Here is a 13,709-nt window from a genome sequence, read left to right as displayed (position 1 = left end):
AGCGCTGAAAACAGCGCCTTCTCGACATGTCGACAACACAAACCAACCACAACTGCTGACGGCTAATTTTGGCAGATCAGAATCAATTCTTTCTTCTAGGAAACAACTTTATTTGTCATGGACTTTGAGCTTTGAAACTTTGCAGACCTTTTACATTTACAAACTACTATATCACACACTGCATGAAAGGTAATGTCCGGAAAACTTTACCACTAGAATAAAATATACTTTAGTTTTATTCAACCTGTTCCAGAAATGTCAGCTACTTCTATATTTATGCGCATTTTGCCTTCATTGGGACTTGGGATTGGAAAACGACCCCAACCCAGATTCAAACCGGTGTTGGTTTCTGTTTGCCTTGACAGGAGTCTGCGTGTCTCACAGCGGTAAATAAGACGATCTGTAATAGCCACGCCATCTGCTCTTATGTGCAAAGTATTCAGTTAAGTGAGGACAACCATGACAAGTGAATCCAACAATGCCTCAGCAGCTGAATGATGACAATGAGGTGTTCTGTTACAGCGGCACCAAAGTCAGCATCACCAATTTAGCCAATCTCACAAAGCAGGAGAGGACGACTGTAAGTGCTTGTTGAAATGATCACCACCGCATGCTGCGCGTTTTTTGGTGAAGGCCCAGAAGTGGAGTAAGAGGTGAAGCTGGTCTTGGCAATTTTGTTCTTTTTGATACAAGAAATTGCAGTTTTTCTGCATATCTGCCTCTACATGAAAGAAAAACCACAGGCTCTATTGAGACCATCTGATGGCAAATCTAAACCAACCAACACTCTGAATAAATAAATAAATAAATGAATAAACAGGAAATTATATTATAGACCCGTATGACTGTCAAGGTCAAACATATCAGATCATTTTACCTTTTTAATGACAAGGCAAGGTTAGCTCAGGTTGTAAAATGGCATGTGGTGGGCTCTCCACAAAATGTAAAAAAGAGTTGATGTTGAGAAATAAAGAAAGAAAAAGCATTGCAAAATGTTTTGCTTGTAACCTACATCTCCTGAGAGATCAGAATCAAGCTTACTTAGCACTCACAAATTTCAGTCAGCTTCTAAACGTCCTCAAAATTAGATTGCATGAGTCATAATTTAAAACTTGATTGGCAAGTGTTGTTGAAGCTTGGGGGTGAATGAAACAAGCTCGCAACTCTCAGAGGAACTGCTACATCAGACGTCACGAGTGCTAAAACAGCGATGTCACAGCATGCTAATGGCAAACTTGGTTGAGCAGTTGATGATTCTGAGAACCAAACGCACCAACATCTGCTCGTCGTAACACCACTCAAGATTCACCCACATTGCGGTTTTCTGAAAACTGCCGACAGGTTAATTAAAGCTGCCGTTGATGCGGCCGCTCAATTACAGGTGTGGGTGTGTGTTTTCAGATAACACTGGAAGACATCCACGATTTCAACGTCAGTCGGGGCCCCAAAAAAAGGAGGTTAGAAATCCAAAAAGAAAAGCAGAAGCCCACGAGAGGCATCGATGAGGCCGTCGTGTAGGAGTTTGGCAGTGAGTCATTTGGACGCTCATGTCCACGGGTGGTGCTGGCATATGCATGTCATTAGTGCAAAGCGATCGCTACTTGTGCCTGTCTCGTTTTCTTCTCTTCCCTCAAGGCGATCCACCAACCTATTAGAAGAAGAGACGGCAAGATGAATAGGAGAGAGAAGGTGCCCACTGGTTTGCACCTGTGGTCGCAGGGATTTTGCCAAGTTGAATGTGTTTCTGGATCTTCTCTTGGTCCTGTCACAACATCCTGTTAAGCAACCCCTAAAGCCCTATAAACTAGGACCCTATGAAACAGGGCTGTCATTAACTAAAACTAAAATCTTATATTTTTGTTACTTAAAATACTTAATATAAAATAAAAACATTAACTGAAATAAAATACAATACAAAACAACTTACACGTATTTTTTCGTCCCAAGGCAACATTCCTCATTTTTATTTAGTTTAACTTAATGTACTAAAATAACTAAAACTGAAAAAAAGTGTGTATTTTGCCATTTTTATAAAAAAAATAAATAAATAAATAAATAAATTAATAAATCTATAATAATATCCCAGTAATACTAAAATAACACTGCTATGACATTTGTTTTATTTTTCCCAAATTCTGTTTTATTTTATTTTTCCAAATTCCATGCTTTCTATTTCAATTTCTCTGGATTCTGTTTTAATGGTTTAAATCAAAGGAAGTCTAAAGGATGTCTAATTAATTAATATCTTAATACTATAACAATTGTATTATTATTTTTTTAAAAAGTTTAACAATAGTGCTCTATGAAATGTATTTTCTTTTTTTTCAGAAATTATTTGTGTTATATATAATTTTCGGGTGGATATTTTGTTTGGATTCAGTGTTTTATGATTTAATATAAATTTAGTGATAAATCATAAAACTTTTTTTGAATTTTTTTTTAATGATGAACAATTCCTTTCATTTTTTGGCAAACAAAGTACAGCACATCAGAGGTTTGCTGTTTAAAATAAAGCATAAATGAAAAAAAATGTTTAAATTATTTAAAATAATTGTTTTAATAAATGGTATTATTAGTATTATCACTTTAAGAAGTACATTATACTGCACAATATTACATGTCTGTCATAATTTCTTTAAACTAAACCAAACTTTTATTTTGGCGGGTTGTGGTTTCTGTGTGTCTCAAATGATAGTTTTTATCAAATGAAATATTGAAATGCTGTGAAGTGACTCTCAGAGCAGCTCTAGATATGAAATTCATGTCCTTATATAGTGAGACAACGCTGAAAACACCATGAGCGTCACATGTTCTTGAGTATAATTCAGAGACAGACTTTATATTTAAATAGCAGCCATTTTGTAGTTTAAAATCCACAGACACTACTACGGAGGTCAACTTTCAAGTTGTCTGTGTTCCTACCAATTTCACCAGAAATTCAACCAAGAAATATACGCAAATTATGTCGGTAGGTATTAAAACAACTGCCTGGAGTTTTTGCTGACTGTTAAGGCTCCCTGCTAGCCAATAATCAAATACATAAAAGTAATCTAACTTAGTTTTCTAAGACTTTGGCAAAGGCGCTTTTGGGTGTTCCCTGCCCCCGTCCACCCACAACCACTAAACCACAGCCCAAACCTTAAAATGAAGCCAATGTTGTTCCTGGACCAACAACAATGTTTATGCATCCTACTGTTTACCTTCCTATACTGTAAGATTATTTACACCTGTATATATAAGAACCTGTAGCAATATTTCTGTTGGAACACAATCTCCCATCTAATTAATGCTAATCACTTGTAAATCTCTCTACTCTTTATGTGTAATACACACACACATCTAACGAAGATTAATTAGCAGTGCTAATTGACGCTTCGCCGCCCTGTGGTGTGTGAAAATATGGATTGTCAAGACTGGCCACAGTCTATTACAGAAGAGCTCTATGTTCTATGCATCTTAATGCGTCTCTACACTATTGATAATATAAAATTGCTATTTTTTCCCCATCATTTTTTGGTGAAATTTCGCTACTGTGGCCAAACAAATATTAATTTCTCCAATATCTGAAGTTTTTAGCTCTTTATCATCACCCAGATTTATCCTTGTTTGGACATGCACGGATATGAATAATAAGCATTTATGATGAATTTTCTTGAAAACAGTGTTTGCTTGGCCTAAAATTCTGATTAAAGCAAAAATATATTATTCCAACATGATCTCACGGCAATTCGTACGTATTTTACGAGGTGGCTTATTCGTACGAATTCATACAACCTCACTCGTACGAATTCGTAAGATCTTTGCTAAATCGTACATATTTTACGAGTTGCCCAATTCGTATGAATTCGTACGAATGACCTCCCCCTGACCCTGACCCTAAACCCCCTTACCAATCACTGGGGTTCAGACAAATCGTACGAGAGAGGTCGTAAGAATTAGCCATCTCGTACTCACTCGCACAAATTCATACGAATTGGTCGTGAGATAGCGTTGGGTTTTCGGATTCTAGAAACCAGAAAATTGGCTTAATCTGGTTTATAGCAATCAATCCATTTATATGATGCTTGCATAATCGGAATATGACCAAATTCTGATTAAACAAAAATATACATGTGTTATTCAGATTCTAGAAATCGTAATGTTTACTTAATCTGGTTATAGTGATCAAATAAAAAAAAGTACATGATGCCTACATAATCGGAATATGACCAAATTCTGATTAATATCCTTGTGCATGCAAATGCAACCAGTGATGATATCAGAATGTAATACTATAAGCAATTCCATGGTATTTACATGGTACCCCAAGGAAAACATTATCATGGTAAGCATGCCTAAACCTTATAAATAAAACACCTCACGTGTCCTTATATAAATTGAACATGTAACATTGACCACATGCCGTGAGCTAGTAAGAATTGAGAGCATTTCATAGCACAGCTTGAGATCGATACATGCTCTTGCACTGACATTAAGAAGCACCTGTCCTCACGCTGGGAAGGGTTTGGATATGAACACAAACTCAGGATTCATTCAAAGCATCTGTATGCAGGGAGGTGTTCTGGGTCACGGCAGAGCGCTGATATTTGCATTGGTCTGGTTTTCTCTTTCGCTCTCTCTCTCTCTCTCTTCTTTCCATGTTTGACACGCAGCTCAAATACACACCCTGCCAGTCAAGGCCATACACGCTAATGTGTCGGTTCACTGCGTGCTTGTCCTGCGGCTCCCCCCCCACCTTCACCCCCGTCAACATTCATAATGGCGCATTCCATGAATGCAAGAGCTGTTACAGGAAACCACCAAACTGAGAAGGGAAGGGGAGCCCTAGACACTAGGACCTTGATGAATACTTGGGAATGCATCGTCAAGTCACCTTTATTTATATAGCGCTTAATACAAAGCAGATTGTTTCAAAAGCAGCTTCACAATAATAAACAGGAAAATAATAATGTTGTTTAAATGAGCCATTGTAGTTTTCTTTCCTGAAAAAGATCCACTTATGGTAAAGGTTTACTGCACCAAAAACAAGCTTTTGCTGCTGTACCTTTAAATGTATATATGTAAATAAGATGTGATTGGCTAACCTCTTTGCATATGAAATGACTAACACTTTCCAATTGATTGGAGGTTTAGTGCATAAAAAATTAAAAATCTGATCCCTTCCGCATCCTATCGGAAAGAAAAATCTAATAAAATCTCCTTAATATCTCAAATGTATCTCCTAGACATCAATGAGATTAAATCGAAAGCAAACTGAGACTTGTGCTTAAATATCCAGCGGAAAAGGTTTCAGTAATCTCGTCTAGAGTTTCCCAGTTTCTCAAATTGCGCTAAGATTTGTCGAGATACCAAGTTTGCGATAAAAAGGCAACCATATTGAATGTTTTTTGACAAATTTTCATGGGTGAAATCCAGTCATTTTAATAGTCATCCACACAATCTGTAATTTCGCGTGAGGGAAAAGGTTTTCCCCAAGCAGATTTCGCAACGGATTCAAGTTGGTTATGCAAATTCGCAGTGTTGACCAACAGAAAGCAGCATGGTTTAAAAGAAGTGATCGACCAAGGCCAATATTTGGCATTTTTAAAGTATCGGTATCTGTAAAACTGTTTGGCCGATGTGTCTGAACACTTTTATTTTGACGTCGCTGAGAACGCCAGAGCCTGATCACACAACGCTCCCATTCTCCATCTTCATTAGTTTACGATCTGTTTAATAGTTGTGTCTAATACGTTATTAGAAAAAAACTATTAAACAAAGAATGTAAACGGTATACGACAAAGTATTATAGCATTTGCTTTAATATTATTTCTAATAAAAGGCAAACACTATAATACTCTCTCATTTACTATCAGCAATCAGCAATTACGCATTCATATCATTTAAACTAATCTTTGAATATCTAATAAACATTAGTGTCGGCCCAGATCCGGCCCACATCTACGCGTTGAATCCATATGTACCAGATGTGGCTCGGATCTGGGCCGACACTTGCCGTCATTCATTTCATAAACCTTGCAGACTTGCTGACAGTAGAGTTCAAATTTACTGGAGATGCACAAACTTTAAACCCTTGATTTCAAACTACGCTGTTATAATAAATATATAATCTTTACATCGGCTCATCAGCAACCCTGCTCTCCCAGATATCGCCATCGGCCATCAAAAAAATAAATCAATATCGGTTGACCACTATTTAGAAGTGGCCCACGAAATTTCACTAATGTGACTGCGCCTTTACTGCAACTGCAAACTCCATTACGTATTTCAAGCTACAACAAAGCTATAAAAGTAAAGGGATGTTTCATCCAGACCTGATTTGAGATCAACTGAACTGGATTAATCTCAAATTTGAAGGACTTTCTCAGATGTCCATCAGCACACAACAGAATTTCTATTACACCCAATGACATTTTGTCTCAGTGTACATGAATTATGGAACTGATTTTGAATACTTGTAAGGTTCTTTGGATCCCTGTCAACCCCCAATTCCCTTCCTCTTTCCCAGTGACCCACGGATGACTGATTCACGGCCTGTCCCAAGGGTTGTTCGGCAATATCGCCATTATTCCCCCAAATCATACAAGCTTCTGTCTCTTTAAACGCTGTGCTGTCCTTGGACTAGACGCTTTATTAACATCACACAAGGGCTGTGTTAATGTTATTGTTGGGTGAATTACATTGACGATATGAAAAGAGGCTGTTTAAAAGCACTGGGTCTAATCTTTAAAGCAGGACAACAATGAGCCAGCAGGCCTTGGGTAAATAATATTTTCTCTGCGGGAAAAAAAAGCATTTGTGGTTATTTAAATTTGCTAAAAAAAAATCCCCGCATGAACCCATTGCAAAACTAAACTGTCTGAAGTCTGAAGCATTAAAATGCATACAGAGAGTGTATTATATATAAGAAAATAACTCATGTTTTATTTTATGATTTTTATACTGCAGATATTATTTTGCTCCAATTGGCAGTGCACTGATTGTCATAAATTAACTTGTTAATCAGTTTTCAGAATCAGATCCTTAAAAACGGAACATTGATTAGAAAATTTGTTCGGAGATCATGTAATAATGAATGCATAGGAAAAAAAAGTGGAAATACTTATTAAAAAATAAATACAAAAATAAAAAATACATTAACACACACTTATGTAATATATATATATATATATATATATATATATATATATATATATATATACATACTGCGCTCACTGCATTTTATGCATATTTATTTAATACATGTTTATTTAATGTATTTTTAATGTAATCCTTGTATACTACACTGATCTGTAAATATCCTGAATTAAAAAGAAAAATCAAACAAGTCAAATATACATATTGCATAAGTGTCCCAATTATGAATGCGAATGCCAAATATCTATTCTCAAAGGTGTTTTGCCATGTACGCACATGGAACGACATCCAATCAGTGGGAGAAAAAATTATGGACAAAAAAATAAGTGGAAATTACTTTACATAATTACATAAAAACACACTTATGTATTAAATAAAATATATATATATATATATATATAAAAAACATAAAAACTACCCTCACTGATTCTATGTAGTTGTTCATTTAAGGCATGTTTATTTATTGGATTTTGTATATTACTCTTATCTGTCATTCATCACATATCCGAATTATCCCAAATCTGACACAAGTATATAACCATAAATCAGTGGCAGTTATGAATGTGAATGCCAAATACCTAATCTCAAATGGTTTTTTTTGCTGTTTACACACAAACGAGATCCAATCAGTAGTAATTTGGAACTGATTGCCAATGTAAGCGAAATGGATTTTCCTAAGAAAACAAGTTATTAAAAAGAAAAATCACACCTAACATGTGCTTTTCTCCGCATATATCTTGCAGAGAGGAGTATTCACGCCATATAACTCGCCGAAGTGTAAGGCAGAACACAAAGACAAAACAAGATCATGCAGTTTCGCCTTTCCTCCCTCCACCCACTCCATCCATCCTCACGTCTCGCCCTCCCTCTCCTTCCATCACTCATCCCGCGCTCATGATCACTATAATTATGCTGAGTGGGATAGCAGGGGCGTTGAAGAGCTCTCGAAAGAAGTGCACGTGCTTAAGTACAAAGCAGTCTGATTCAATTTAGGCTGATTTCTTTTGTGACAGTTGCATCACAATCGCGCATTAATACGTTTTGTTACGATAATTGCCGCGAGTGACGGCGCGGACTGCGAGAGCGAGATGAATTTCTCGTGATGGGTGGATTTTCTGATTGCTCTCTTTTCTGAATCAATTTCCTTCGCTGACAGCTCGTGCTCTGCAACAACTTAAAGGTCAATAAATGCATTCACAAGCCCCTGAGGTAAAGATAACACCACGTTATCAGGAAGCCGAGAGCGATTTTACTGTCAAAGACTTAGCATAATTACTGCGCTGTGGAGATCTGACTTTAAACGCGAACTGAAGTGACAGTACTTTTGTCGCTGTGATATTATTTACTCTCTCGCTCCGTGTCTTTACGTCACTCTCTCTTGTTCTTTCGGCAGAGAGCTGAGTGTGCAGCTCAGGGTAATGTTGCGTTTTTTCTGTGAAAGCAGCTCTGCCGGATGACTGACAGCTAAACGGCGTCGGTGACCTTGGCCGCTGAGGGGCTCCGGCCGTCTGAGATTTATGTGACAGGTCTGAAAACAACTCGGCGAAGGGACCGGGACCGGAGGAGGAATCCTGCATGCTGCTGACGGCACCTCCACGCCACAAGGGGCAAATGTGCAGAAGTGCACAGAATACACTGTGAATGCAGACACAAACCAACTGAAAATATCACACTCGGCTGAAAAAAATGCAAAAGGAATACTTAAAAAAGTAAACAAAGTCATTGTGTACGGGACTTCATGATACTTTAAAATATTTTCGGGCAGCTTATTTCTATACTACAATCCCAAAAAGATAAAGCACCATAAAAAGATCCATATTATTAATAATAATAATTCTTATTTTTACTTAGTTTACTTAGTATTTTTACTTACTTTAATAAAAATGTAAATTAATAACAACAACTATATATATATATATGTATATCCCATTTATTAAAAATAGAATAATTATATAATAATAAATAATTTATATATAATGCAATACTAGTAAATAAATATTATTAGTTTTTAGTGTTATTAAATTAAAGGACTGTTATATTATTATTAATATTACTATTACTGCTACTGTTAATAATACTAGACCCATTACTAATGATATGATGCTGATAAAATAACAACAACAATAATACAAATGAACATTAATAATTATACTACACTAATATATATATATATATATATATATATATATATATATATATATATATATATATATATATATATATATATATTAAAAGGATAAACAATGTTGATTTGTTTTTTACAGCCATCTTTGATCATGTTTACCAAGGGGGTAAATTCTGACCATCACTGTATATATATGTATATATGTATGTGTATATATATATATATAATGTATATATTTATATATGTATATATGTATATATGTATATATATATATATATATATATATATATATATATATATATATATATAAACAATTATTAATAATAATTATTATATTTAATACACTATATACACTGTATATATATATATATAGTTATTATTCATTGTTATTAAATAAAATTACTGTTATATTAGTAGTAGTAGTAGTAGTAGTAGTAGTAGTATTTGTGTACACATATGTGCGTCGCCATCTAAACATTCCCAAAAACTACAGCAAAAAAAGAGAGTGAGTAAATCTGTGCCAAAGGTGACATGACTCATGAGATCCACATAATACTGATCTGGAATCAGTCTCCTCAAAAGGAAAAAACAAACACATGTGGTAGAGGAGGAGTAGTAAACATACTCCTGACCTCAGACCAGTGAACAAGAGCATAGAATCTGCACCGCTGTTTGCACAAGGAGAAAGAGAAACAAAATGCTGGGTCAAATTCAAATTATGGACAACAAACATTTGAATCTCAGCACTGGAAAGCCATGATCAACGTACTTCAGCTTCTGCACATAAATAGAAGGACTAGTTCATAGGGATAATGTCATCTCATTCTAAATTAAACCCGTGTAGTTTAAGGACTGTGGATCTGATACTATTGATCGTCTGCGCCAAAATGACCTCTACTTCCTTTACAGTCTCTTACTGCATTTAAGGACAAATGTAGCCTAATCATGGACTGCATACGCTGTACAAAACACAAACCTTTACCACAAACTCTAAAGTTGCTAGCAAATGAGTTAGCTTAGATGCTAATGCGAATGACATATTTATTATTTGCTTATTGATTGTGTGTCAGATTGTCATCCTATTTATATTGCTTGGCATTAGATTTGACCTCTGATAGGCTTCTTCTATCAGAGTCTCTTGTAAAAAAAAAAAAAAAACCTGCCGATCAGAAAGCCTGTGTGATTAGCGCCTGTGTGATTACATGATGTGTGTCCCAATTCAAATACTTCAAGGGTACATAGTGCGTAGTTTAAGTTTATAGTGTATAGTGTGTCATGTGGGACTTTCTCTTTGCATTTGTTGTGGAAATGACAATCACAAATGTTCGCCATGTAAAATCTAAAGCTTCAGCAAGCTACTTAGCTGAAATGCTAATGCTATCAGCAGGGTTAATGTTTTGTTTGTTACTGCTCAAGTGTGTGTGATTGTCGCCCTGCGCTTTTCATTGCTTTTTGAATACAAGGTTGTATCAAGTTAGCTTAATGCTAACAACAAGGTTGCTGTTTTTGCTTATTGTTTGTGTGTGTCTGGTTCTCATCCTATTTGAATTTTCTGGGTAATATTTTTGCCTCCGATAGGTTTCTTGTGTCAGAACCACTTGTAAGAGAAAAAGTCAGGAATACTTTTTCTTGCCAAGTACCGTCATCTAAATCACATTCTATTATTGCATTTATAGTCATTTTCTATTCATGAACTACAAAATAAACAGATTTTTACCACATACAATCTAAAGCTACTTAGATTAAAGTGTATGCTAATGACATGTTTATTGTCCTTAGATTTCATCCTTTATGGTTTTATTGTGTCAGGATCCCTCCTAAAATAGAGGAAAGTCAGAAAGGGACAGGGTTCAGACTCAGAGAGACTTCATGGATAGTGCCGCCACCTAAATTACCTCTCAGTATCCTGGCTGTGGAATTACAGGTTTAGCACGGATCAGGCTCAAATCATGATTCAATCAGTCAGATGGCGGATTATAATGTGTGTGAGAGTAGCCCACGTGGTGGACGTGGAGTGTGCCATCATGGCCTTTCTAATCTAGCACACGTTGTTTGGTCATTCAAATTACAGAACGACATAAGCATGCATCTATAGAAATCTGATTATTAAGATGGTCTATTTCTAGTTAAGCAGAAATGAAACTGTGTGAATAACTCCAAATTGGTTGGTTGTGAAATTGTTGAGGGCAGCATACTCTCTTATTGCAAATGAAGCACTTCAACCCTGAAGTAAAATTGTAATTTTGCACATAATAGAAGTAGTTAACAAAGTCAAACACATGACCACTAATCCAACCGCTGTGCCTGGCATATTAAGGTTTCAGCGATTTCCCTAATGTTTAAACCAAATGCAATTCTACTCATCATTTTTTCTCCTTTTGTGCAAAAGGCTCTAGCTGAGTGGTGGTGCCGAATTAAATTTGTTCAGTGATCTCAGACTCCAAGCAAAGCTTTGAGTACGAGCACTGGGTAGGTACTTAATGAGTGTAGGCAATAAACTGAAACTGCCCTATTTTGATTTAATTAGATGCTCCGCAAAGGCAGCAGGGTTATTTATCCTTCCTGAGGCTGTGCCGATGGGTTTGGCGTACCCGGCAGGCAACTCCATTTCCACTTCTCTTTTCTTAGCTTTCATTTCTTACCCCTCAGTTTCTTGGCCGCCACTTAAGTCTGGGTGAAGGTCACCGGCCGAGAATATTGGCAGAGGAAAATTACACCAGCTTCTTTTCTTATTTTCTATCTCTGACCCCGGTTCTGAAGTGGCAAAGGATTACTCGCATACCAAAGGATGGCGGTGTAAATGCAACGGAGATTGGAAAGAAAGGACCAGAGAAGCAACATAAAGGAGTTATTGGATTTTCAGAGTTCCCATTTGCTTCCCGTGAAACTACACTGAGATCACGAGGGGTGGGTAATCTGCCATTAGTTGGACATCCGTAAGTGCTTCCTCTTGACCACAGCCATACTGCATAAACTTGTGATTGCTTTCGGAAACAGTCTAGAATAAAGTGCCGGATTAATTTGACGATTTCTCTTTGGAAGTCTTCTACAGTAGCAGACTTGAGAACTCCTATCTTGTTGCTTGCCATACACAGAGATTATGGGAAACTTCGCTCTTGATGAGCCGACCCCAGCCTTCCTGACGCAAACTGACCCAAATACATAATATACCAGCACTGCAGTGCATCTTCCATTTGAACTTGCAACTGACGCCTTCAGTTGCCATCATGACTCAGGCTTCTCTTTTTTTCAAGGGGTGGCTTGTGATATCCTTGCTATTAGAGGTCTGTGTCAGCCAGCCCTTCCAATGACAGATATGTGGTAGGTTTAGAGACTTGACGCCTGAGCCCAGTGGAGCATGGTGCTAAAACAACACGGCGTGCCACCCACCCTTCACACAGGGGTGGATTCCAGGGCTGCTGCACAAAGCAAACTGAGTGGGGCTGGGCGGAGGGACAGGGTAGGGCTTTTGTCAGCTGCACAAGCAGAGCGGTTCGGGCGTGTGCCTCTGATCTTTGGGAAGCTCCTCAGCTGTTCCCTGCTGGACAGCTGGACCCCTGAGGGATCCAGACAGTCTGCTCAAATTAGAGTACAGGCGACAGGACTCGATGCATTTCCCTTGTGAAAACATCTCTGCTTTTGCTACACACAACTGCACAAATTCCACCAATAACCACATTTTTAATTATTCAAAGTGTATAATTGTGAACTAGGTGATGTCACCAAGTAGGACCTATTGCTGGATCAATATCCTTTGGACTAACATTCCTGAAACAATGAAGTTATCCTCTATTACTTAATTAAAAATGTATATTACAGGGATAGTTTACCCCCCAAAAATTAAATTCAGTCATAATTTACTCACCCTCATGTCGTTCCAAACCAGAAACTAATCAAAGATAATTTGAGAAATGTTTCAATGTTTTTTTTATTCAGTCAGTGGAAGTGAATGGTCACCGAAATGGTTTGGTTACCAACATTATTCAAAATACTGTACCTTCATTAGTGTTCCGCATAAGAAAAGAAAGTAATACAGATTTCCAAGTTTAATTTTTTTGGGGGTGAACTATCCCTTTCAAAAAAGCAGTTTACACATTCAATGACGATGAATAAGTTCAGTATTAAACATTTAGGGATGAGGGGCATAAAGTCATAATTGCCAGAGTGAGACAACTGTCCTGACATCATAAAGAATTTTGTTTTTTAATTAGCTCTTCTAGTATAAATTCTTAGAAAATAAAATCATGAAATTCTTTATATTTTAACAGATTATTTTAATTGGATACCATGCAACCTGTAGACCTGTAGTTGGAAGCTTACAAAACCAAGTAAACCATAAAAAGTCTAACGGTTGGGTCTACTACATCCAATCGATACATAGCAATCCTAGGCCTTGTTTACACCTGGTATTAAGATCTGTTTTGGTCAATCGGATCACAAGTAGACG

General features: G+C 36.8%; 1 protein-coding gene across 5 annotated transcripts in view; it reads right to left on the bottom strand.

The window, feature by feature from the left end:
- The window catches only part of pcbp4 (poly(rC) binding protein 4), an 84,734-nt gene that overhangs the window by 41,004 nt on the left and 30,021 nt on the right, over positions 1 to 13,709 (bottom strand). The gene's annotated exons all lie outside the window — the stretch shown is intronic.

This window comes from Squalius cephalus (assembly GCF_949319135.1).
Source record: "Squalius cephalus genome assembly, chromosome: 13".
Taxonomy (NCBI): Eukaryota; Metazoa; Chordata; class Actinopteri; order Cypriniformes; family Leuciscidae; genus Squalius; species Squalius cephalus.
Note: the sequence above shows the minus strand (reverse complement) of the source record. Positions and strands in the feature narration are given on the sequence as shown.